The sequence below is a fragment of the Arvicola amphibius genome, chromosome 2 (assembly GCF_903992535.2).
Source record: "Arvicola amphibius chromosome 2, mArvAmp1.2, whole genome shotgun sequence".
NCBI classification, from domain to species: domain Eukaryota; kingdom Metazoa; phylum Chordata; class Mammalia; order Rodentia; family Cricetidae; genus Arvicola; species Arvicola amphibius.
The window spans coordinates 38,679,557-38,706,034 of NC_052048.2; positions in this window are offsets into that span (position 1 = coordinate 38,679,557).

Consider the following 26,478-nt stretch of genomic DNA (forward strand, 5'->3'; position numbering starts at 1 on the left):
ATAAATAGTAAATTGAAAGTAATAATGTTCTCTGTTATGGACCCAATATCAGATTTTGCTGCTTTGTCCTTTTTGTCCATAAAATAAGCACACCAACTTTTTCAAAGGTTCAGAACTGATAATGACTATTATCCATTTAGTGTTACATGTCAGGCATATTGGTAACTATTTTATGAAACCGTGTGAAGAAGAAATTGCTACTTCCATTTTACAGGTGGGAGAACAGACACTGTAAAAGTTACAATGACACGTACAAGGTCAACGTAGATAGGGCCTGAAACCAAAGTCACACCAAGCCTGTTCAACTGTAGAACTTGTCAGCTTAATGCTGTGTTCCTCGTGTTTTGTTCTCTTTACCCATAGTAATATTAAATGTAAGATCTACCACCTTCAAAAATGAGTTCTGATGAGTCAATAAAGTACTTGCTTTGCAAGCACAAGGACATATGCTTAGGTCCCTGAACCCGTGTTTAAAAAAGAAACTAGAGATATGGCTCTGTGATTGATTACTCCTTAAACAACTATAAGGACTGGAGTGATCTGGTTCACAAATGCCTTTAACTCTAGCTGCAAGAAATCAAATGTCCTATACAGGGCTCTACAGACACATATACACACAAAAATGATAATAACAATAATAATATATTAAAAATGAGACAGATTGAGAAAAGACAGAGGCTGTACTCTTGCCTCCACATTCACGTGCAAATATCTAGACATCCATCTGCATACACAGGTGCACGTGCACACAGAGAAATACACACTCTCACACACAGACACAAAGTTGAAATGCACCATACAGCACTGTTGCCAACAGGCTCACTGTTGTACTGCACATCCCAGAACTTGGTGAGATCAGGTATTTGCATCTTATGCCAACTAAAGAGCAATGCCATTTCCTCTTCACTCAAGTACTGGAAGCCACAACTCTAATATCTACTTCTATCTTTTAATGATAGCTTTTTATTGATACGAGAGAGTTATCTCCAAGTCACCTTCTCTGGCATCAGCACCTCTCACATGCTCCTAGTATTTTACCATCCCTCTCAAGGATGGTTCCTTCTGATTCTCCATCAGGCTACCCAAGCTGCTCTTCCCTTTTCTCTTCAAAGTTAAAATAAGCCACACTTCTAGACTGAGAATCTCAAGTGAGCCAATTACTGGCTATGTGGCCCTGGGACAGTTATTTCACATGTCTGGACTTCAGTTTGTATGACTAGTAAATTAGATAGATTCAGGTACAATTCTCCAAAGTAAACTCTAAAACAGTTTTCTTGGGAAAATGCAGGTTTATCAAGAAGTGTTCTTGGAGAAAACTGGTTGGGTAATGGAGATCATGAGGAATGACAAGAGGGGAACATGAGATGCTAAGCAGAACCTACAGAAGGAAATACTGAATTCACACCAGTTTGGCAGGCAATGCAGATAATATGTCAAAGCTCTCATAATCAAGGGCTAGTGTGAGAGTACTGATAAAGTGCTACCAAGAGGGATTGGAGAGATGGCCCAGTGGTTAAGAGTACTTATGTCTCCTGCAAATGACTGGAGTTCAGTGTCCAGTACCCACATTGGTTGATTGCAAATGCTTGTAACTCCAGTTCCAAGTCTCCAGCATTTCCTTCTGGCCTCTTTAGTACCAGTATGTATGTGCACAGACCCACACAAAGATGCACAATTACATCTATATAAAAATAATAAAAAAATAAGTCAGGTATAGTGGCAAATGCCTTTAATCTCAGAACTCAGGAGGCAGAAGCAGGTGGGGCTCTGTGAGCTTGAGGTCAGTCTGGTCTATACAATAAGTTCCAGGACAGCCAGAGCTACATAGAGAGACCCTGTCTTAAAAGGAGGAAGAAAGAAAGAGAGAGAAGAGGGGGAGGGAAAGAAAGATTAAATATTTTTAAAGTGCTTACGATAGTGTCTAGTTCAAAGTAGGCACTCTAAGTTTATGCTACATAAAAGGGGGTGAAATATGATGATATGAGCCATCCCCCTAAAATAATAAGAAAAATTAAGGTTCCTGTCTCGTTCTTTAATAAATGTGACTGTATTGCATTCTCAGTTGTGCCAGAAAGTTGCAATACCATTGATAGATGCCGGTCAGAACATAGTAACAGGAATTCAGAGGGAATTACTAATCTCTCACTGAGTCGGTTTGCATATAACACAGGGAGCTAAACAAGATAATGAGATGATGCTTCTAAGGTCTCTACCAAAATTTGAGCCAGACTCTTTCTTTGGAAATAGAAAGCTACTACCATTAGTGAAGGAGCTCTGCTTCCAACTGATACATTGTTTGTGTGTGTGTGTGTGTGTGTGTGTGTGTGTGTGTGTGTGTGTGTACTTGCATTAACAGTGAAAGTCCTTCTCCATCACTTTCTATTTATTGAAACTGTATTTCTTGGTTGACCCAGAGCAGACTGATCTAGTCAGCTTGCTCTGGAAATGCATTGTCTCTGCCTCCAAGAATGAGGATTACAAATACCACAGCTGCACTGGTATTTACATATAAATACCAGGGATTTAAAATCCAGTCCCCTGGATGCACAGTAGGATTTTCCCCTTGCTGGGCCACCTCCCTATGTCCCTAGGTCTGTTGTACTGTTTCTACCCTACCCCCAGATCACATCCTTCATTGGCAGCTCACTTACAGTTCAGTCCCCTTCCGCTCCTTCAAATCCCCAAAGCTCAGAAGAAGGCAGCCTTTACTCCTTGGACACAGCACTGTACACAGAAAGAAAGCTTGAAAGATGTAGTGCTGTGGGACAATGGTTTTACCCTGTAAAGATTTGTTTCTTGCACTTGTTTAATAAAATGCTGATTGGCCAGTAGCCAGGCAGGAGTATAGGTGGGGTGACCAGGCAGGAAATAGAGGTGGGGCATCAAGAACAGGAAAATTTGGGGAAAAGGAAAGATGCAGTCTGCAGTCATTCCCCCAGACACAGAGGAAGCAAGATGAGAATGCCTCGCTGATAAAGGGTACCATGCCCAATGGCTGACACAGACAAAAATTATGGGCTAATATAAGTTATAAGAGTTATAAGAAACCTGACCTAATACACCAACTAGTTTATAATTAATGTAGACCTCTGTGTGTTTCTTTGGGATGGAACAGCTGTGGGATGTGGTGGGACAGAAACCCTGGTCAACAATGTAGGGCATGTATTTATGTATTTGCATTTATAGATCTAAGTGAATTAAATGATTTTTAACTTCCAGAAAACTTCTACTAGAAGAATGGTGAAAGCAATGTCTTACTTAAAGGTACATAGCTGACCCTTATATCTACTACAATTGTCCTAACCTCATATCTTACTCAAGCATCACAAGTTGCTTACCACAACCTCTGAAGTGACTTTAATGAGGAAGCATCTATTTTCCTCCTTCTAGCTGTCATCATTCTTTAAGAAACAAGGCACAAAAAAAAATCCCAGGTGTAATTCCGAGTTCCCTATGTTTTTCAAGTGAAGCCAAACCCAATTCGTAGTCTCTGTCAATGTACAACCTCTTATTCCAAAATTAGAACTTTACTCTGAGTCAAATATGAGTGACCAGCGCCTAAATCCTAGACTCTGGCTTTACCACCATAGGAGTAGTTAAGAGAACTTTATATTCACAGAACAAAAAAATGGTCAGGTGTCAAAGTCCTTACCAAATATATTGATGAGGACATCACATAAGTGGTTGTAGAAAAACTGGAAACTCTCTATGGTAGGCTTTATACAGTGTACAATGGCATTCCTAGCTTTTGAATTGCTGAAGGCAGAGCCTTTTAAGCTTAGCTATATGGGACAAGTCAGATTTTATCCAAAAGTCATGGGGCACTAGGTAAAGTATACAGCAGTAGATAAAAAAACAGAGGTGGATTAAAAATGGATATTATGGGGCCTAGAGAAATAGATCAACAGTTAAAAGCCTTTATTGCTCTTACATAGAACTCAAGTTTGGTGTCTGGCAGTCATATTGGGCAGTTTGTAACCCTGAGTAACTGTAGCTCCAGGGGCTTTAATAGCCCTTTCTGGCCTCTGCAGGCATGTACATATACTTGCATAAAATAAATCTATAAAACATGATGTTAAGGAAACTAGACATAAACCAGCGTATTTTAGTTCTCTTATCTCCAACATTGAAACTCTCCACAATCAAGTTTGCCCAAATCTTCCCACAATGGTATGGCTTCTTTGAGAAGCCCCAACTTACATTTGCCACAATGATTTTGACCTAGGGGAAACCTAATCAAAATTTTTCCATTTGAATAGCACTTTATCTTGTTGCATGTTGGAACATAGGTGCTGCTATATATACACATATATAGTAATTGGTGGCATTGTTAATCTATAATTAATTTTCAAGCATATGGTGTTCACACTATTAAGAAAAAGATAATTAGAATCTGTTAGGTAGTTAATACTACAGATATGTGTACATACAGCAAAATCTTGTATGGGTGCACGGAGAAAACTCGAACGTGAGAAACACTGATGTAGTAAAGTAGAATGAGTTATAAATAGAAAACCTATAACTCAAATGTATTGAAAAACTAAAAGGCGGTATTGCAGAGTGAAGCATCCACTTAGCTTACCTGAATTTCAGATTTCTCTTCAGCAAGATAAAGCTTTGCAGTAAGAAGTTCTGAACCCCTGTTAAATGCAAATGCCCTACCTGGGTTGGAGACACAAGTTCCCTCAATCTCACTTGCATATAAAAGGGGTTCATCAGATTTGCTCTAGCACAGATGGGTCAGTCCCAAGACAGGTATGAGAATCTGAAAACATGAAAATTGCAGAGCCCCTCGGGGAAGTATAAGGGAATTGGATAATTGAAAATAAGATCAATGTCTTAGGTAAAGATAAAGATTAAAAAAAAAAAATCAAAGAGTAAAAACCACAGGGACTATAGGCCATTCTGAATTTCTCTTGGTATCAAATGAGATCCTCTATCCAGGCAACACAAATCTCAGAGAAAAATAAAAAATGATTTCTTTTTAAATGAAAGAACAGAAATTTCCTTGGGGATATGTGTGTATTGCTGAGAGTGCACTATGGTTGATCTCTGTTAGTAGCTGCAGAAAGCTGGCATGATCTTTGCATGACCTCCTATGTAAAGCTTACTTCTCCCAGCTGACACTCACAGAGGAAGGCGGCATATCTGTCCCTTTCAGAGTCAGTTCAGTGACTAGCGGACTAACATCAGCTCTGCACCTTTCTCAAGAAGACACAAGTTCAAGTCTCCACTGTGGCATTACATTAGCTTTAGATTGATCATGCCACACTCTCTTCCCAGAGGCAACCCCTCCCTCCCATTTTGTATTAGAACATCTCCTGTACTTAGGAATCCCATGGTCAAGACTATGATAGAGCCATCAAATGAAATAAATGGGATCGGAAAGGAATGCAATTCAAGACTTAGCCTTCACTACAATCAACCAAAATAACCAAGCTCAAGGCCCAGGAAGACTTGAACAAACTGAAAGAGAATGCTTATCTTTGGGTAGATAATTAGGCATCTTAAGGATGTTGTAAGAACCTGACAATTATTTATACTATGAAAAGACTCCACCTGCTGTCTTCAGAGAGTGGGGCTCATCATCCAGCAAATGTTTCCGAGATGCTGTGGAAATGTTGTGAAAGATGCTCAAAATGTAATTTCTAAGGCTCATAACTGAAGATGGCCATCCAGCTCACTTCTCATATGCAGATTTCTTGAGACAAAATGAAGTTTACTTCAAATCAAGAAGGAGACAATCCCTATGATTTCCCCAAAGAGAAGAGCAGGTGTTAATCTTTGTGCAAATGCCATGGTGGAACTGGAGAATTCTTGTGATTTCTTGAATTTATATAGTGTCTCTCTAAGCTCTGAAAACCAGAAAAGGGAAAATTAGGTTAGTCAAACAGCAGGGAGAGGTGCTTCTCAAGAGACCTACCCCCACTTTTCCATGCTAGCAGTTCTCATTCAGATAAATGTGATTAGCCATGTATCAAACTAATCAAAGCAATTAGGCTCACATTGAGTGTATTACTACTGCAGGTGGAAGACAAGAAGACATTGTCTTAAACATCTCCAAGCTGTCCTTAATATGGAAAGATGAGGAAATTGCCATTGGCCAGATGTCTCTCCGATACATAAAATAAAACAGTTCTTAGCACACTGAATGTAAATGAGTGTTGTATGTTAAACATATGCACGTTTTAGTACTTAAAGCAGATATAGTTAACATAGGTAGATTTGATGTGGTTGTCTTTTGTGTTCCTCTGAAGATAAATGCTTTTTAATAATGGAGGATGACATCTGCAAGAAAAGCCAAATAATTCCTCCTATTATGAAAATATCAGAAAGAAATAGAAAATAAAGAAGAGATGGAAAGTAAAACTACTGTTTTTTAAAAGTGGAAAGCACTAATTATTTCAGGGTTCTTTTAAAGAGTTATTGATTTCTATTTTCTTATATGAGTGTTTTCAGTATGTGTGTAGATACACTATGTGTGTGCTTGGAGCTCTTGGAGACCACAGGAGGGCATCAGGCCCTGGAACTGGATTAAAACTGATTGTGAGCTGGCATATGGGCACTGGGAACTGAACCTGGGTCCTGTGTAAGAGCACCAAGTGTTCTTAACCACTGGGTCACCTCTCCAGTCTCTATAACAAGATACATTTCTCAATTTGTTTTAATGTTTCAAATTTAAGTTGTCACATTCCATATATTTCTGATGGAAATTTTGTTTTTAAGAAATTTTTATTACTCCTAAGATGAAAACCAAAACCTGGTTACAACTTTGTCACTACAGCTTAAATCTGTTTACTGTTTTGCCTGAACAACCCATACTGGCAGTTCTTACCAATACCAGCATCTGAACTGTTACAAGGCTCAGAAAAGGGCAAGCACTATTTTTATTGTAACTTGCTACTTCTAACTTATTAAATATAATATGAAAAAGCCATATTTTGTCATAACTACTATACGACCTTAGAATAAACATTACTAGATAAAATCCATGATACCTAATTAAATTTAAATTTTATACAAACAACTAATGTACTAGTGTAGTATCTAAGTCTATTTTCTTTCATTTTAAAATAGATTTTATTTAAAATTTTAAAAACGGGATGTTCGTGGCTCACATTGATCTATTATGCATAGAACATCATTAGGAAAAAGTTTTTGATGAAATTGGTTTTTTAATATTCTTAGCATACAAAGTGATGGGTTTCATTATGACATTTTGATATAAATATAGCATTATGTTATGTTCTAATTCAATTCCTCCACCATTGTCCCCTCAAAGTCATATATCCCACCAGTTCCCCTTTTTCCATCAAATGTCACCCTTTTGCTTTTATGTCACAAATATTAAATTACCCTTTATTTTTCTACCTTATTTAAGATATCTCTTCCTCCTCTCTCATGCTCCCCTTTCCATTTTCATGGACTGCATACATACATGCATGCACATATCACATACACACACACAAACATACACACACATACACACAGAAAGATTTCACAACTATTATAGGTTCTTCATAGAAATGAAGCAGGCAGTATCTGTCTTTCTGCATCTGAATTTTTTCACTTAGCAAAATCATTTCTAATTTCATTATTTTTTTTTTACAAATGACATGATTTCCTCTCTCTGCATGGCTGCATATAATTTCATTGTGTATATGTACCACATTCTCTTCATTCATAAGCTGGGGTCCCAGAATGGATAAAAAAGAGAACACAAGCTGAGCACTAGCATTTATTTCTCACTACTTTCTGACTGAAGACACAGTGTGACCAGCTGCCTACACTCCTGTCCCCATGACTATTATGAAGAACTGTACTCAAACTGTGAACCAAAATAACCCCTCCCTTACACAAGTTACAAATGTCAGATGTGTTGTCACAGCATGAGAACACACAATGATTACATTGCGTGATGCCATTTCTAGAGGAGACTGGTGTGGAAGGCAGCAATCAGAGGGAAAACATCCTCTTTGAAGGTGAGCAGACCCATCCAACAGGCTGAGAATCTTTTTTTCTTAATTTTTTAATTTTTATTTTCTTGGTTTCTCAAGACAGGGTTTCTCTGTAGCTTTGGAGCCTGTCCTGGAACTAGCTCTTGTAGAACAGGCTGGCCTCGAATTCACAGAGATCTACCTGCCTACATCTCCCAAGTGGTGGGATTAAAGTTGTGAGCCACGCCTTCCCAGCTCAGGCTGAGGGTTTTGTTTGTTTGGTTTTTTGTTTGTTTGTTTGTTTTTCTTTTTTATTAAATTATATAATTTTACAAAATTTCACCTCCTCCCCTCCTCCCTGCCCTTCACCCTCTCCCCATCCCTCTCCAGTCCAAGCAGCAGTCAGGGTTCCCTGCCCTGTGGGAAGTCCAAGTTCCTCCCTCACCATCCAGGTCTAGGAAGGTGAGCTTCCAAACAGACTAGCTTCCCACAAAGCCAGTACATGCAGTAGAATCAAAACCCAGTGCCATTGTCCTTGGCTACTCAGTCATCCCTCCTTGTCAGCCACGTTCAGAGAGTCCAGTTTGATCACATGCTCCATCAGTCCCAGTCTAATGGGAGCCTTGGTGAGCTCCCATTAGATCAGTCCCTTTGTCTCGGTGAATGGACACACCTTTCACGGTCCTGACTTCCTTGCTCATGTTCTCCCTCCTTCTGCTCCTCATTTGGACCTTGGGAGCTCAGTCCAGTGCTCCAGTGTGGGTCTCTGTCTCTATTTCTATCCATCGCCAGATGAAGGTTCTATGGTGATATGCAAGATAATAATCAGTGTGGCTATAGTAAAGGGCCAGTTCAGGCCCCCTCTCCTCAGCGGCTCAAGGAGCAAGCTGGGGACATCTCCTTGGACATGTGGGAACCCCTCTATAGTTCAATCTTTTGCCAACCTTCAAACGGCTCCCTTAATTAAGATATATACTTTCCTGATTCCATATCCACTCTTCCTCCAGAGCAACTGTCTCATTCCCCAAAGCTCTCCCCATCCTCCCCTTCTCACTTCTATCTCCTCATCTCCCCTTACACCCATCCTACCCCACCCCCAAGCTCTCAATTTTTGCCTGGCAATCTTATCTACTTCCAATATCCAGGAGGATAACTACATGTTTTTCTTTGGGTTCACCTTCCTATCTAGCTTCTCTATGATCATGAAATATAGTCTCAATTCTATGGCTAGAATCCACTAATGAGTGAGTACATACCATATTCATCTTTTTGGGTCTGGGTTACCTCAATCAGGATGGTGCTTTCTATTTCCATCCATTTGCATGCTAAATTCAAGATGTCATTTTTTTTTTTACCGCTGAGTAGTACTCTAATATGTATATATTCCACAGTTTCTTCATCCATTCTTCCACTGAAGGGCATCTAGGTTGTTTCCAGGTTCTGGCTATTACAAATAATGCTGCTATGAACATAGGTGATCAAATGCTTTTGTAGTATGATAGGGCTTCTCTTGGGTATATTCCCAAGAGTGGTATTCCTGGATCCTGGTGTAGGTTGATCCCGAATTTCGTGAGAAACCACCACACTGATTTCCAAAGTGGTTGCACATGTGTGCATTCCAACCAGCAATGGATAAGTGTTCCCCTTACTCCACATCCGCTCCAGCAAAGGCTATCACTGTTGTTTTTGATTTTAGCCATTCTGACAGGTGTAAGATGGTATCTCAAAGTTGTTTTGATTTGCATTTCCTTGATCACTAAGAAGGTTGAGCATGACCTTATGTGTCTTTGGGCCATTTGAACTTCTTCAGTAGAAAATTCTCTGTTCAGATCAGTACCCCATTTTTTAATTGGGTTAATTGGCATTTTAAAGTCTAGTTTCTTGAGTTCTTTATATATTTTGGAGATCATACCTTTGTCTGTTGTGGGGTTGGTGAAGATCTTTTCCCAATCAGTAGGTTGGCTTTTGTCTTATTGACAGTGTCCTTTGCTTTACAGAAGCTTCTCAGTTTTAGGAGGTCCCATTTATTCAATGTTTCCCTTATTGTCTGTGTTACTGGGGTTATACATAGGAAATGGTCTCCTGTGCCTATATGTTGTAGAGTACTTCCCACTTTCTCTTCTATTAGGTTCAGTGTGTTCAGATTGATATTGAGATCTTTAATCCATCTGGACTTGAGTTTTGTGCATGGTGATAGATATGGCTCTATTTTCATTCTTCTATGGGTTGACATCCAGTTCTGCCAGCACCATTTGTAGAAGATGCTTTCTTTCTTCCACTGTATACTTTTAGCTCCTTTGTCAAAAATCAGGTGTTCATAGGTTTGTGTGTTAATATCCATGTCTTCTATTCGATTCCATTGGTCGACTTCTCTGTTTTTATGCCAGTACCAAGCTGTTTTCATTACTGTCGCTCTGTAAAAGAGTTTGAAGTCAGGGATGGTAATGCCTCCAGAAGTTCCTTTATTGTATAAGATTGTTTTAGCTATCCTGGGTTTTTTGTTTTTCCATATAAAGTTTATTATTGTTCTCTCAAGGTCTGTGAAGAATTTTGTTGAATTTTAATGGGGATTGCATTGAATCTATAGATTGCTTTTGGTAGAATTGCCATTTTTACTATGTTCATCCTACCCATCCAAGAGCATGGGAGGTCTTTCCATTTTCTGGTGTCCTCTTCAATTTCTTTCTTCAAAAACTTAAAGTTCTTGTCAAATAGATCTTTCACTTCCCTGGTTAGAGTTACCCCAAGATACTTTATGCTATTTGTGGCTATCATAAAAGGTGAAGTTTCTCTGAATTCCTTCTCTGCTTCTCTGTCCTTTGTGTATAGGAGTGCTACTGATTTTTTTGAGTTGCTCATGTAACCTTCCACTTCACTGAAGTTATTTATCAGCTGTAGGAGTTCTTTGGTGGAGGTTTGGGGGTCACTAATGTACACTATCATATCATCTGCAAATAACGAAAGTTTGACTTCTTCCTTTCTGATTAGAATCCCCTTGATCTCCTGATGTTGTCTTATTGCTATTGCTAGACCTTCAAGAACTATGTTGAAGAGATATGGTGAGATTGAACAGCCTTGTCTTGTTCCTGATTTTAGTGGAATGGCTTTGAGTTTCTCTCCATTTAATTTGATATTAGCTGTTGTCTTGCTATATATTGCTTATATTTAGGTATGATCCTTTTATTCCTAACCTCTCCAAAACCTTTATCATAAAGGGGTGTTGAATTTTGTCAAATGCTTTTCCACATCTAATGAAATGATCATATGTTTTTTTCTTTCAGTTTATTTATATGATGGATTACATTGATAGATTTTTGTAAGTTGAACCAGCCCTGCATCTCTGGGATGAAGCCTACTTGATTGTAATGGATAAATTTTTAAATGTATTCTTGGATTCTGTTTGCCAGAATTTTATTGAGAATTTTTGCATCGATGTTCATGAATGAGATTGGTCTGTAATTCTCTTTATTGGTTGGGTCTTTGTATGGTTTTGGAATCAGGGTGACTCTAGCTTCGTAAAAAAATAGTTTGGCAATGACTCTTTTGTTTCTATTATGTGAAACACATTAAGGTAAATGGTATCAGCTCTTCTTGGAAGTTCTGATAAAATTCTGCATTAAAACCTTCAGGTCCTGGGCTTTTTTTGGTTGGGAGGTTTTTTTATGACAGCTTCTATTTCCTCATGACTTATAGGTCTGTTTAAATGGTTCACCTGGTCTTGATTTAATTTTGGTAGGTGGTACTTATCTAAAAACAAGTCCATTTCTTTTATATTTTCCAACTTTGTGGCATATAAACTATTATAGTAAGACCCAATGATTCTCTGAATTTCCTCAGTGTCTGTTGTTATGTCCCCCTTTTCATTTCAGATCTTCTTAATTTGCATGTTTTCTCTCTGCCTTTTGATTAATTTGGGTAAAGGTTTGTCAATCTTATTGACTTTCTCAAAGAACCAGCTCTTTGTTTCATTGATTCTTTGGATTGTTTTCTGTTTCTATTTTGTTGATTTTGCTCAGTTTGATAATTTCCAATCTTCTACTCCTCCTGGGTGAGTCTGATTCTTTTTTTTTCTAGAAATTTCAGCTGTGCTGATAAGTATCTAATGTGAGCTTTCTCCTTTTTTTTAAATGTGGGCACTTAGAGCTATGAACTTTCCTCTTAGCATTGCTTTCATAGTGTCCCATAGGTTTGGGTATGATGTGTCTTTATTTTCATTGAATTCAAGGAAGACTTTAATTTCTTTCTTTATTTCTTCCCTGACCCAGGGGTGGTTCAGTGCAGTGAGGATCGGCAGTCTGCTTCCAGCCACCCGGCTCGCTTTACCCAAAATAATTACACAGAAACTGTATTCATCTAAACACTGCCTGGCCCGTTATCTGTAGCCTCTTATTGGCTAATTCTCACATCTTGCTTAACCCATTTCTATTAATGTGTGTAGCACCACAAGGTGGTGGCTTACTGAGAAAGATTCAGCATGTCTGGCCTGGTGGCTGGCTTCATGGCAACTCTCTTGAGAGGAGAGGCATGGCGTCTGACCTCACTTCCCTTCTTCCCAGCATTCTCTTCTGTTTATTCCACCTATCTAAATCCTGCCCTATCAAAAAGCAAAGGCAGTTTCTTTATTAACCAATGAGAGTCCTCCATCAGTTCAGGACCTTCTGGCTTTCATGGTTTCCATAGAGAAGTCAATGTAAGTCTGATAGGTTTGCCTGTATAAGTTACTTGACCTTTTTCCTTTGCAGCTCTTAATATTCTTTCTTTATTCTGTGTGTTTTGTGTTTTGATTATTATATGGAGAGGGGATTATTTTTTATCTAGTCTATTAGGTGTTCTGTATGCTTCTTCTTCTTTTTTTTTTTTTTTTTTTTTTTTTGGTTCTTTCGAGACAGGGTTTCTCTGCGGCTTTGGAGCCTGTCCTGGAACTAGCTCTTGTAGACCAGGCTGGTCTCGAACTCACAGAGATCCTCCTGCCTCTGCCTCCCGAGTGCTGGGATTAAAGGCGTGCGCCACCACCGCCCGGCTACTTGATTGTTTTTCCTTGGTTTTCTAGGATATCATTTAATGATTTACTCAATTCTTCAAACTTTTTGTTATTCTTCTCATCCATTTCTTTAAGGGAGTTTTTTACCCCCTGTTTAAGGGACTTTATCACTTTCATGAAGTCAGTTTTTTTTTTTTTACTTCTTCTTGATTAGTGTGTTCAAGTCCTCCTCTTGTAAGTTCGCTGAGTTCTGGTGCTTTCATGTTGTTTTTCAAATTGTTGGACGAATTCTTGCATTGGCGCCTGCCTATTTCTTCCTCCAACTACTTCCCTATGGATCTTCTTTTACAGGATCAGGTCTCCTTGCTGGCCAGGGAGCTCACAGACAAAAGGCCTACCTTGCTGCAGGCAGGCTATTGAAACAAAGGAACTCCCACCAGCCTGGTTGTGCTCACTACCTAGTCCCAGTACCCAAACAGGCTGAGCTGGGGGATTTTATGGCCCTGAAGAGGGGAAAAAGAAGGGAGGGATTTTCTGGGTGCAAGCTGGGATGGAATAGGAAGAGAGAGCCAGGCTGAGGGTTTTGATGGGAAAAAAATCAATGGAAAAGCTGACTGAGTCAGGCTCACTGACCTTATGTGGTCTGGCTACCATAAGTTGAGAAGCTTTCCTCTATGATGCTCTTCTGTCCTGGTTGTTCAGCCTTTCCCTAAGCCTAAAGCAATGACACCAAGTACCCAAGGTCTCCAACCTCTGAAATCATAATCCAACAGAATTTTTCCTTTAAATTGTTTTTCTTATATGTTTCTTACAACAACAGAATGCTGCCTAACACACAGTGCAAAAATCAAGGCTGGTATTTGTAAACAATAGGAAACAAGGGTTTGCTTATTCAACTTACATTCTCAGAATTTCACTTCTGAGCCCACATGTGTTTTCAAGGCACTTCTTCATACCAAATAGCTTTTCTATCTTCTGTTGTGAAGCTAGCTTTAAAAAATGGATTTGCTATATTCAGGACCACAGAAAACAGATTCCAGGAGTTATTCTGGAAAGAAATGCTGACATCTCAACCTGGAATAAAGTTTGAAAGTCCTCAAAAGCTCAGCATCCTAAAATGAAAACTCCAGCTGCCATGGGTGAGCTTTTCCCTTAGAGATATCCATAGCAAGCAGCCATGAACAATCAGCTATAAGAACAGCATACAAACACCCATTATTGTTATTGGCAAACAACTTGTATAACCTGGCTAGATCTTTCTGTCTTCATTTCTCTTTCCCTTTAAAAGCAGTATAGAATCTGAATTTCTTAGCAACTTAGTATAATTTTTCTAACTAAATATGTATTCTCAATTTATAATTGTTTTAAAATCATGAATATATATGTATGCATACATACATACATACATACATACATATACTGTTGATTTTTTATTTTTTTCAGATATGGCAATACTGTTGCATTTGTAGGGTATCTTAAAATTCAACTTAATTCTGGCACTAATTAAAGTTAGCAAATTGTAGTGATGAACTGTTGGCGGCTTCTTGCTGCCCTGCTCTCGGCCACCGGCTAGCTTAAAACACAAAATAACATCACACAAATTGTATTCTTTTAAACACTGCCTTGCCCCTTATTTTGAGCCTCTTACTCACATCTTGATTAACCCATATCTAATAATCTGTGTAGCACCGGTGACGAATGGTGTCTTACCGGGAAAGATTCAGCATGTCTGACATGGTGGCTGGCTTCATCGCATCTGGCATCTCTCTGAGGAGAGGCACGGTGGTCTGACTAACTTAGGAGAGGCGTGGCATCTGACTGAGCCATCTACCTCACTTCCTTCTTCCTGTTCTGTCTACTCCACCCACCTAAGGGCTGGCCAAGGCAGTTTCTTTATTAAAACAGAAGACCCTCCCACATCATTTCCCCTTTTTCTGTTTAAACAAAAAAGAAGGCTTTAACTTTAAAAGCAAAATTACATATAACAAAACAGTTATCAAGTTAGAATTACACTTACAATATTTATATCCATTTTGTCTTTTATCATAACAAAGGAAAACAACTATAACTATCTATCTATTCTTCAACTCCATCAAAGATTCCAGAAGGATATAATATTACCTAAGTAAATGAGAAGTAAGCAACTTATAAAACTCTAGAAATCACAGAGACATCTCGCTGCCTTCAGGCCCATAGTATCCAGAGACATTTCCATGAAGCAGGAAATTTCAAAGACAGTTCAGTCACTTTCTGCTGTGTCCTGTAGAATGTCTCCTAGACTCATTTATGAATCAGGAACCCAGAAAGATCATCTCACCTTTAGGCAAGTTCAGCAGTCCTCTCTCTGAAAGTTCTCTGTGTCCAGTTTAGGCAATAGTCCAGACAAGAGCAGTTTCTTGCCCAAATGGCTATCAAACTCAATAAGGAGCCTCTTCGATGCCCATCTTCCTCTTGAAGTAGATTGGTGCTGCCAGGAGCAGACATGTCTCATTGTCATGAAAAGTCCTAAGTTATTAAGACATTTAAAATGCAATATTCTGTATATCTAGAAAATCTAACTAACATGACTACAAGCTTAACTATTATCAATGATTATTCATTAACAACCTATATTTCCGAATTATACATTACATTTTTAAATGAACTACAAATCACAATACCTTAATCATTATTAGACATACATATACATATAACAAAATTGACCTTAAATTTAAATCACTAAAGCAAAATCCATATCAATGCAAATTATTCATATCCATATCATATCCCCCTTTAAATGTAAAAGAACATTTATAAGCAATATTTGGGAATATGGGCACAGTTTTTTCTCTCCAAACTGCTTCCTGCTGAATGGGTACGCTGTTAATTAGATCTTTCATGGTATAACCTGTGTGCCAGGTTCATCTCAGTCATCAGTTGGGTGAAGTAATTTTCTGAAGGTGCTCACAGCAACCTTTCAGGAGGGTGTGGTCTATCATACCATATTGGGATAGATGCAATCCATAAGGTCTCATCCTCTGTGAAAACAAAAGAAGAATCTCTTTTCCAAAGTACCATATCCTTAGATCCAAATTCTGAAGTCAAAGTATTTTCAAAATATCTATTTGAATATTTGTTCAGCAGCATTTATAAACAAATATCTTTTAATAGCTGTTGCTTCTTCCTCAGCATTCAAACAATTCAAAGAGAACATAATAGCATACAGTATCAAGATTCTCCGTATATTTTCCATCTTTATGTGGCTTTATTTTTACCTCTATTTTACTTATTTTTACTGTTATTTATTTATTTATTTATTTTCTTGAGACAGGTTCTCTGTATATCTTTGTCTTGGAATAACTCTGTAGACCAGGCTGTCCTTGAACTCAGAGAGACCCAGTTGCCTCAGCCTGGGATTAAAGGTGTGTGATACAACACCTTGAACTCACAGAGATCTTTCTGTCTCTGCCTCCCAGGCATTGGGATTAAAGGTGTGTGCTACCACACCTTGAAGTCACAGAGGTCAATCTACCTCTACCCCTTGAAGTCTCAGAGGTCAATTTACCTCTGCCTCCCAAGTGTTGGGATTAAAGGTGTGTACTACCACACCCAACTACTTTCTTTCTTCCTTTTTTACTTTAAGAACTTTAACTTTTAGCCTGCATATATTTTTAACACACTATAAACCATTTAGACATTTTCCTCAACTTTGAATCTTTCTTTTACTGTATATCTCTCTTTTAGTGACCACATGAGTCTTTAATTTACCAAACAATATAGGTAGGACAAAAGCCATGACTTTGGCGGCTGGACCCAGCCCATTCCTTAGCTTTCCAGCCTCACGGCAGAGATACTGGCTGTACCCATGTTTATCCCCACAACTCTGTGGTGGTTCAAGGTCCCTGCCAGCAAGCAAGCTGCAACAGTGTTAAACAACAATCAAAAGCTCTGTAGTCAGGATTGCCTGCTTGAAAGCGTCAGAGTTTGCCCTGGCAGGATGGCCCAGAAAGCCAGCATTTTAAAACAGCACAACTTTTTTCCTGCTGCGGCTAAAAACTGAAAAGCATGCATTCAGCTTTTCATCAACATCATTTAATTGTTTCATGGCAGGACCTCTTAAAAAAGCTTTGCAGCTAAAGCTGAGTCAGGAAGCCTCTCTTAGATGAGAGTGCTTCCTTGCCTCTTGCAAGCAGAGCCAGACCCAAGAAATAGCTGCTACCAAGAAAACATGATTCTTTCCCAAGCTTTCTCAAGCTTTCTGTGGATTCAGTTATCCACATGGGTGCCATTCTATTAAAGACTCAGTCCAAAAGGACTGCATCCCATTACAAATGCCAATCAGAAAAGGCCCCAGGCTGTTATTTATGGTGCTTCTGACAGGCTGGGATAAATCAAGAGTTCCCACAACTTTTTTCTGAGTTCTATCATTTGCTGAAACTGATCACAAGAAAATACTGTGATTACTATAATGCATGTATTAAGAAACAGGCCTTAAAGAGCCATAAGGAGGGGCTGCAGGCATATGGGAGGATGGTGAAGTTCTGGGAAAGGTATGTAAAGTTCACATCCTCTTTGCTCATTCCATTTTTCATGCCATCAGCAACACGGAAACTCTTACAACCCTGATGTGGGAGAGTCTTCTGTTTGAGTTGATTTCATTGGCTAATAAAGAAACTGCCTGGCCCATTTGATTGGCCAGCCTTTAGGTGGGTGGAGTAGACAGAACAGGAAGAAGGAAGTGAGGTAGATGGCTCAGTCAGATGCCACACCTCTCCTAAGTGAGACAGACCACTGTGCCTCTCCTGAGAGAGATGCGAGACGCGATGAAGCTCCAGCCCAAGATGGACTTACGCTAGAATCTTTCCGGTAAGACACCACTTCGTGGTGCTACACAGATTATTAGAAATGGGTTAAAGCAAGATGTGAGTAAGAAGCTGAAAATAATGGGCCAGGCAGTATTTAAAAGAATACAATTTGTGTGTAATTATTTCGGGGTAAAGCTAGCCGGCGGCCGGGTGGCGGAAAGCTAGCCGGTTGCTGGGAACTGGGCGGCGGGAACGCAGCCCGCCGCTTCCTTCTACAGGTTGGCGCCCCGGGTGGTGGGACACAGCCCGCCGTTTCACACTACAGAATGGTGCCCAACGTGGATAACTGAATCCACAGAAAGCCTGAGAGAGCTTGGGAAAGAATAGAGTAAACCATGTTTTCTTGATAGCAACAATTTCTTGGGTCTGGCTCTGCTTGCAAGAGGCAAGGAAGCGCTCTCATCTAAGAGAGGCTTCCTGACTCAGCTTTAGCTATAAAACTCTAGCTTTTTTAAGAGGTCCTGCTATGAAACACTTACATAGTCTTGATGAAAATTAACTGCATGCTTTTCGGTTTTCAGCTGTAGCAGGAAAAAAGTTGTGCTGTTTTAAAATGTCGGCTTTCTGGGCCGTCCTGCTAGGGCAAACTCTGACTCTTTCAAGCAGGCGGTCCTGACTATGGAACTTTTGACTGTTGTTTAACACTGTTGCAGCTTGCTCGCTGGCAAGTACCTTGAAACGCCACAGAGTTGTGGTGATAAACATGGCTACAGCCTGTACCTCTGCCATGAGGCTGGATAGCTAAGGAATGGGCTGGATCTAGCTGTCAAAGTCACGGCTTTAGTCCTACCGATATTGTTTGGTAAATTAAAGACTCATGTGGTCACAAAAAGAGAGATATACAGTAAAAGAAAGAGTCAAAGTCGAAGAAAACATCTAAATGGTTTACAATGTGTTAAAAATATATGCAGGCTAAAGGTTAAAGTTCTTAAAAGTAAAAAAGAAAAAGAAAAAAAGGAAGTAGTTTGTTGTGGTGGTACACACCTTTAATCCCAACACTTGGGAGGCAGAGGTAGATTGACCTCTGTGACTTCAAGGTGTGGCAGGACACACCTTTAATCCGAATGCCTGGGAGGCAGAGACAGACAGATCTCTGTGAGTTCAAGGTGTGGTAGCATACACCTTTAATCCCAGCACTGGCAGGCAGAGACAGACGGATTTCTGAGAGTTCAAGGACAGCCTGGTCTACAGAGTTATTCCAGGACAAAGATATACAGAGAACCTGTCTCAAAAAATAAAAGTAAAAATAAACGAAATAGAGGTTAAAATAAAGCCGTACAAAGATGGAAAATACACAAAGAATCTTGATGCTGTATACTATTATGCTTTCTTTGAATTGTTTGAATGCTGAGGAAGGAACAAGAGCTGCTAAAAGATATTTATTTACAAATGCTGCTAAACTATTCCAGAAGAGATATTTTGAAAATACCTTGACTTTACAATTTGGATCTAAGGACATGATGCTTTGGAAAGGAGTTTCTTTTATTTTTACAGAAAATGAGACCCGTTGGATTGCTTCTATCACAATATGGTATGATAGACCACGCCCTCCTGAAAGGTTGCTGTGAACACCCTCAAAAATTACTTCACTCAACTGCCGACTGAGCTGTACCTAGCACACTGGTTACACCATGAAAGATCTGATGAACAGCGTCCCCATTCAGCAGGAAGCAGTTTGGAGAGAAATAACTGCGCCCATATTCCCAAATATTGTTTATAAATGTTCTTTTACATTTAAAGGGGGAGATGATATAGATATAAATAAGTTGGATTGTTGTGAATCTTGGTTAATGATATTAAGGTCAATCTTGTTATATGTATTTCTGATCTTGATTAAGGTATTGTGATTGTGTCGTTCTTTTAAAAATGTAATGTATAATTAGGAAATATAGGTTGTTAATGGATAATCGTCGATAACAGTAAAGCTTATAGTTATGTTAGTTAGATTTTCTAGATATATAGAGATATATTTCAGTTAGATAGGCATACTTCATATCTTCCAAAGACTACAGAATATTGCATTTTAAATGTCTTAATAACTTAGGGTTTTTCATGACAATGAGACATGTCTGCTCCTGGCAGCACCAATCTACTTCAAGAGGAAGATGGGCATCGAAGAGGCTCCTTATTGAGTTTGATAGCCATTTGGGCAAGAAACTGCTCTTGCCTAGACTATTGCATAAACTGCACACAGAGAACCCTCAGAGAGAGGACTGCTGAACTTGCCTAGAGGTGAGATGATCTCTTTGGGTTCCTGATTCATGAAAGAGTCTGCGAGACATTCTGCAGGACACAGCAGATAGTGACTGAACTGTCTTTGAAATTTCCTGCTTCATGGGAAACTCTGCTGGATACTGTGGGCCTATAGGCCGAAGATAGATGCCCCAACAATACAAAAGAACTTTGGGTGACTGTCCAGGCAGCGAGATGTCTCTGTGATTTCTAGAGTTTTGGAAGTAGCTTACTTCTTGTTCACCTAGGTAATATTATATCCTTCTGGAGTCTTTGATGGAGTTGAAGAATGGATAGATAGTTAAAGTTTTCCTTTGTTATGATAAAAGATAAAATGGATATAAGTATTGTAACTAATTCTTACTTGATAACTATTTTGTTATATGTAATTTTACTATGTTAAAGTTAAAGCCTTTCTTTTATTGTTTAAACAGAAAGAGGGGAAATGATGTGGGAGAGTCTTCTGTTTGAGTTGATTTCATTGGCTAATAAAGAAACTGCCTGGCCCATTTGATTGGCCAGCCTTTAGGTGGGTGGAGTAGACAGAACAGGAAGAAGGAAGTGAGGTAGATGGCTCAGTCAGATGCCACACCTCTCCTAAGTGAGACAGACCACTGTGCCTCTCCTGAGAGAGATGCGAGACGCGATGAAGCTCCAGCCCAAGATGGACTTACGCTAGAATCTTTCCGGTAAGACACCACTTCGTGGTGCTACACAGATTATTAGAAATGGGTTAAAGCAAGATGTGAGTAAGAAGCTGAAAATAATGGGCCAGGCAGTATTTAAAAGAATACAATTTGTGTGTAATTATTTCGGGGTAAAGCTAGCCCGGTGGCCGGGAGCTGGGCAGGATGAAAAGCAGGCCTGCCCGCCAAGCTCCACACTACACAACCCAATTGTTTGGTGGTTCTATCAAGGCTTCATTATAGTCATGAATGATTAACTTACTGGTCTGCCCAATCTTGTAGTTCTTTACTCTTACAGAAGGTGACAATAATAAATAAAATTTAACTCTCTGTAATGTTTAACATTGTGAATTTGCTATCCATGAGGCAAGAGTCATCCATAAGGCAATCTTTTTGGTCAACCTATGAAGAATTTTCTTGATTAAGTTATTTGAAATGGGGAGACTCACCTATATGTAGGCAGCTCCTTCTTCCTGAGGCCAAGACATAAGGAAGTCTGAAGGAAAATTCTGGGTTTTGCTTGCTTGCCTTAGCATCCTGATGGTAATTTTTACAGTGTACAGGAGTGTACTGTTGCTACCACCTCTGTTGTCAATGCCAACATTGCTGCTGTATTTTCTGACTTAAAAGCACAACTTCTGCCTTCCAACATGAACTGAAGACTACTGACTCATCAGGAACCCTCCAGATCTTTAACACCAGGTTGGGCTTGCTGAGGAATCCACTCTTATAGACTAACCAACTAATGGTTCTTAGATTTGCCAAAGTGAAGACAGTTCTTATTGGGCAACAGAGAGTGTTCTTTGTAAGCCAATCAAATTAATTAAATAAATGCTTCTTTAATATATTTTCATTTTGTAGATTCTGTTCCTCTGGAGAACTCTGACCATTATGTGCTCTAATTACATTATATTAGAGGATTACAGGATCATTCCATTAGCAGCTGTCCCTCATCTAAGGTTATTCACAGAACATACACACACACACTAACACACATGCATTCACGCACATACAAACACACACACACACACTACACACACTCACATACACTTACAACACATACTCTCACACACAATGTCTCACACACATATGCACCAATCATTTCACTAACATGTTACCAAATCTTTCAAAAATTCCAAGAATTTTAGGATAAATGTGCCAGAAAACTGGGTCAAAGTCAAAACACATTCCTCTTATTTTATCACACCACCAATTTCAGGAGAGGAGCTGAGGACAAAAAAATTATGATCCTGCTTTCTTTACAATATTTCTCCACATTCAAATAAAATGGTTTGAATTTCTATTTTGGTGACCAGACTTTCATATGTCAATTGAGAAGAGCATGTGGGGAGAGGACTCCAGAGCAGAGGGGAACATATAATAAAGATTCATAAGTATCTTCCCTTGAAGAACAGAAAAGGGGGGGTTGACAAAGGATACGACAGCAACAATTGGCAAGGACATAATTTTTGAGTTAGTGTGATAAGGACATTCTGAGGAGACATCTTTCTTCTAAGGAAATGACCATGGCAAAGATAGGGACAAACTTTTAACACATTTTAATCATAGAGTTGTCTTCCTCTACTGACAAGCTTCCAAAGAGAAATTGATAAAGATTCTGACTAATTTTAGTTAGGATATTTCTTTTACAGTGATAACATCAAAACATTGACCTGCAAAGAACTATTCATATATTGGGAATATATACAGATTTGTATTCTGTGGGCCATCAGAAAATCATATTGATGTGGGATGTCCTTCTATATATGTATTGCTTTTATTGGTTAATGTATAAAGATGCTTTGGCTTTTGGTAGGGCAGAATACAGCCAGGTTGGAAGAGATATTATAAAGTAGGCAGAGTTGAAGAGATGGCATGTAGCTGATGAAGAATGATACACCAGAACCTTACTGGCAGGCCACAGCGTCGTGGCAATACACAGATTAATAGAAATGGCCTAATTTAAGATGTAAGAGTTAGTTAATAAGTAGCCTGATCTAATAGGTTGAGCGGTGTTATAATTTATATAGTTTCTGTGTCATTATTCGGGGCTGGGTGACCAGGAATGAACAAGCAGTCTCCGTTTACAATGAGATAGAATTAGACACACTTATCATTCTCTCTCTCCCCTATAATCTACCCATCTCCCTGGATATCCCAAATTTTCATATTATGATGGGTCTAAAATTCTATGTAAGAAAACATATTCTTCCAAGTAGAAAAATATAATTATCATTTTTACCTAGGAGAAAATAACCCAGAAAAGAATGATAATAAAACAGATTTATGGGAGTTGTAAAAATGGCTCAGAGGGTAAAGACATCTGCTGCCAAGCCTGGTGATTTGGGTCCAATCCTTAGAATACACATGGTGGAAGGAGAGAGAGATCCTATGTCTGCAAATCATCTTGTCTTCCATACATATACCATGGTGTGTGTGATCAAACACAAGAGACAAATCAATGTAATCCCAAAAAATAAAGAAAGGTGTAGTTATTTGTTTTTTTTTTACTCTTTTGGCTCTTTGGGGGGCCTGCTACCCAGCTCCCAAATGATGACAGAAAGGCTTATTATTTCTTATAAATGCCTGGATTTAGCTTGGCTTATTTCTAGCCAGGTTTTCTTAATTATATTATTTCCTCTGTCTTTTGCCTTTGGGCTTCTACCTTTCTCTATTTCTGTATCTTTTTGTTCCCTCTTACCATGGCTTGCTGTGTATCTGGGTCGTTGGCCCCTAATGTCTCTTCTTCCACACTCCCCCCCCCGACCTTTATCTCTCTCCTCTGAGATTTCTCCTCTTTTTTATTCTCTCTGCCTGCCAGCCCAGCCTAACTGTCCCCCTGCCTATCTACTGGCCATTCAGCTCTTTATTAGACCAATCAAGTGTTTTAGACAGGCAAAGTAACACAGCTTTATACAGTTAAACACATGCAAAATAAAAGAATGCAACATATCTTTGCATCATTAAACAGATGTTCCACAGCTTAAACAAATGTAACACATCTTAAATTAATATTCCACAACAGAAAGGAATTTTCAACTGAAAAGTAAATGCTCCTTCTGACTTCTGACCAATCTACTATTTCTCTGTACTTGAAAGCCAGCCAGATTAAAGTTACACCCCAGTTACTCCCACAGGCTTCAAGTTCACTGTTAGGTTAATTAAACTAGCAGGATACAGACTTACATAGATTCTTTAATGCACAGCTACAAAAGAGCTCTTCATGTTCCTTCCCACCTCTCAACCATAGAGCATTATTTTATTCCTTTTCTCTATCTACACATCTACTCTAGCATCATCATTCAGCTCCAACTCAAGATATGAATTAAATACCATAAAATAGCCAATATTTCTTCTCTTTGTTGCCAAATAATATTGTGCCATAGAAATATGCCACATTTTATTATTCATTCATGAGTTTATAGACATTTGAATGCTTTTTGAGCAATTAGTAATAATGTTTCCATGATCATTAGTATAAAGTTTTTAAGTACAATGAATGGCTAGGCCAAATAAATTTCCAAAATGGCTTTATCATTTATAATACACAGGCAATGTATAAATATTCTAATTCTGTTTAATGATTTAAACTACATTTTTGGAGAAAGTTCCTCAGGAGGTCAGGCTGCCCTCAAACTCTCTATATAACCAAGGGCAGCCTTGTACTGGTTCTCCTTGGCTTGCTTCTAAAGAGGTAGGATTATAGACCTTCATAAGTATGACATTTTAAATATTTTAAGTGTCAGACCACATTCTAGTTTTCTAAAATAGAAACATGTTTCAAAGTACATACATATCACCCATCTTAGAAAGGTTAAGTCTAGCTGATCAGCAAATGTATCACCTCTTATACTAATTTGGACCCTTCTACATTTATTAGCAATAAAGTCAATGCCCCACAGACATGAGCAGAGGCCAATTTGATCAAGACAATTCTTCAACTGAGGGTCCCTCTTTCTAGGTGACTCCAAGTTGTATCAAGTTGACAAAAAAGTTAATAAAGGTAAATATGATGCACCAAACCTACCTCTAAGTATATGTTAAAGACTACAAAGCTAGTATATGTGACAAATGTCTCAATGTTATTAACACATTTTTCAAAGGATCGAGGTCATGTAAAAAGGATATTCACCCATAGATGATACATAGAATAAGTAGTGGTTTAATTATATACTTTTCAATTATTTTTATTTATCTAATATTTCAAAATCTTAATTTAAATTTTAAGCCAACTCTCAGTAACATATGAAACCTTCATATATATAGCTCTATCATCCCTTTAACACTTTATTGTGTTATATATCACTTGTATAAATATTATACACCCCAGTTTTGCTGTGATTACTTTGTGTAGTTTCCTAGTTTTAATGAAGCTAAGGGGAGAAAGGCTGACAATTATATGTTAATTGCTTATATCCATGTATTATTTATCATTTCTGGTTCTCTTTCTGTTTCTTCTGCATTTAGTTTCTACTTAGCATCATTTCTTCATATCTAAAGCAGTTAATTTCTCAGCAAAGAATGACTTCATTGGGAAAAACACACTGGGTATGCCCTTCTTTCAGAAGTCATTCTTATTGAATTCCATACAGAAGGAATGGTTTTAGAAACCTTAAAGCTACAACATTCCAATGGAATCATAACACCTGAGTTTATGCTGTCCAGTTGGGGAATGAACACACCTGCTGGACACATATAGTGTATAGTTTTATATTCTGTTGGCATATAGGCCTGCTCTCACCCATAAACTTGGTACACCAACGAAAAGAAAGATTAGGAGTGAGACCCAACTAAGAACTGACCCAGAATGCTTCCAGCCTTGGGGATTGTGTTGGTTTGAAAGAAAATACCCCCAGAAGGAGAAGTACTATTAAGAATTGTGGTCTTGTAGGAAAAAGTACGTGTGGTTTTGTTAGAAGAAGCATGGTACTATAGAGGTGGTCTCATAGATGCTCAAGCCACATCCAGTGTCGCAGACCACTTTCTGTTGTCTGTGAGTCAAGATGGAAGAACTCTCATCTCCCTCTCCAGCACCATGCCATACTCCCTGTCACCATGCCATGATGATAACAGTCTAAATCTCTGAACTATAATCAGGCCACCTCAATTTAAATGCTTTCCTTGAGAAGCCAATGATAATGGCACTGGGATTTGTCTCTACTGCATGTACTGGCTTTTTTGGGATCCTATTCTATTTGGTTGCATACCTTTCTAAGCCTGGATGTAGGGAGGAGGGCCTTGGACTTCCCACAGGACAGGGTACCTTGCCCTCTCTCAGGACTGGAGGGGCAGGGGAGAGGGTGTGTGGGGGAGCGGGAAAGAAGTGGGAGGAGGGGAGGAAATGGAAATTTTGATTTGTATTATTTATAAAGTAATAATACAAATTATATTATTATACAAATGATAGAGCTATATATATATGAAATAATAAAAAAAGTTGATGTGGTCACAGTGTCTCTTCACAGCAATAGAAACCCTAACTAAGACAGACACAAAGCCCAAGATACAGTAGGAATGATGCCCTCTGAAGACAAGTCCCTGCTAGAATATAATGTAAACAAACCAATTCAACAAATTAGATCTGACACCTATAACCTTTAGAAGCCTAAGAAATACACTTTGAAATATAATAATTGAAAACTCCACTAAAAAAATAATACTCCTCTTACAGTCCAGACAACAATAAAAGGTCTATAGATGTGATGATTTTTAAAACCTCATTCATAAAAAATAAAAGTAAGCAAGTAACTTAAATATTGGACAGAAAATGCAAATTTGGAAGCTTTGGATTTATTTAA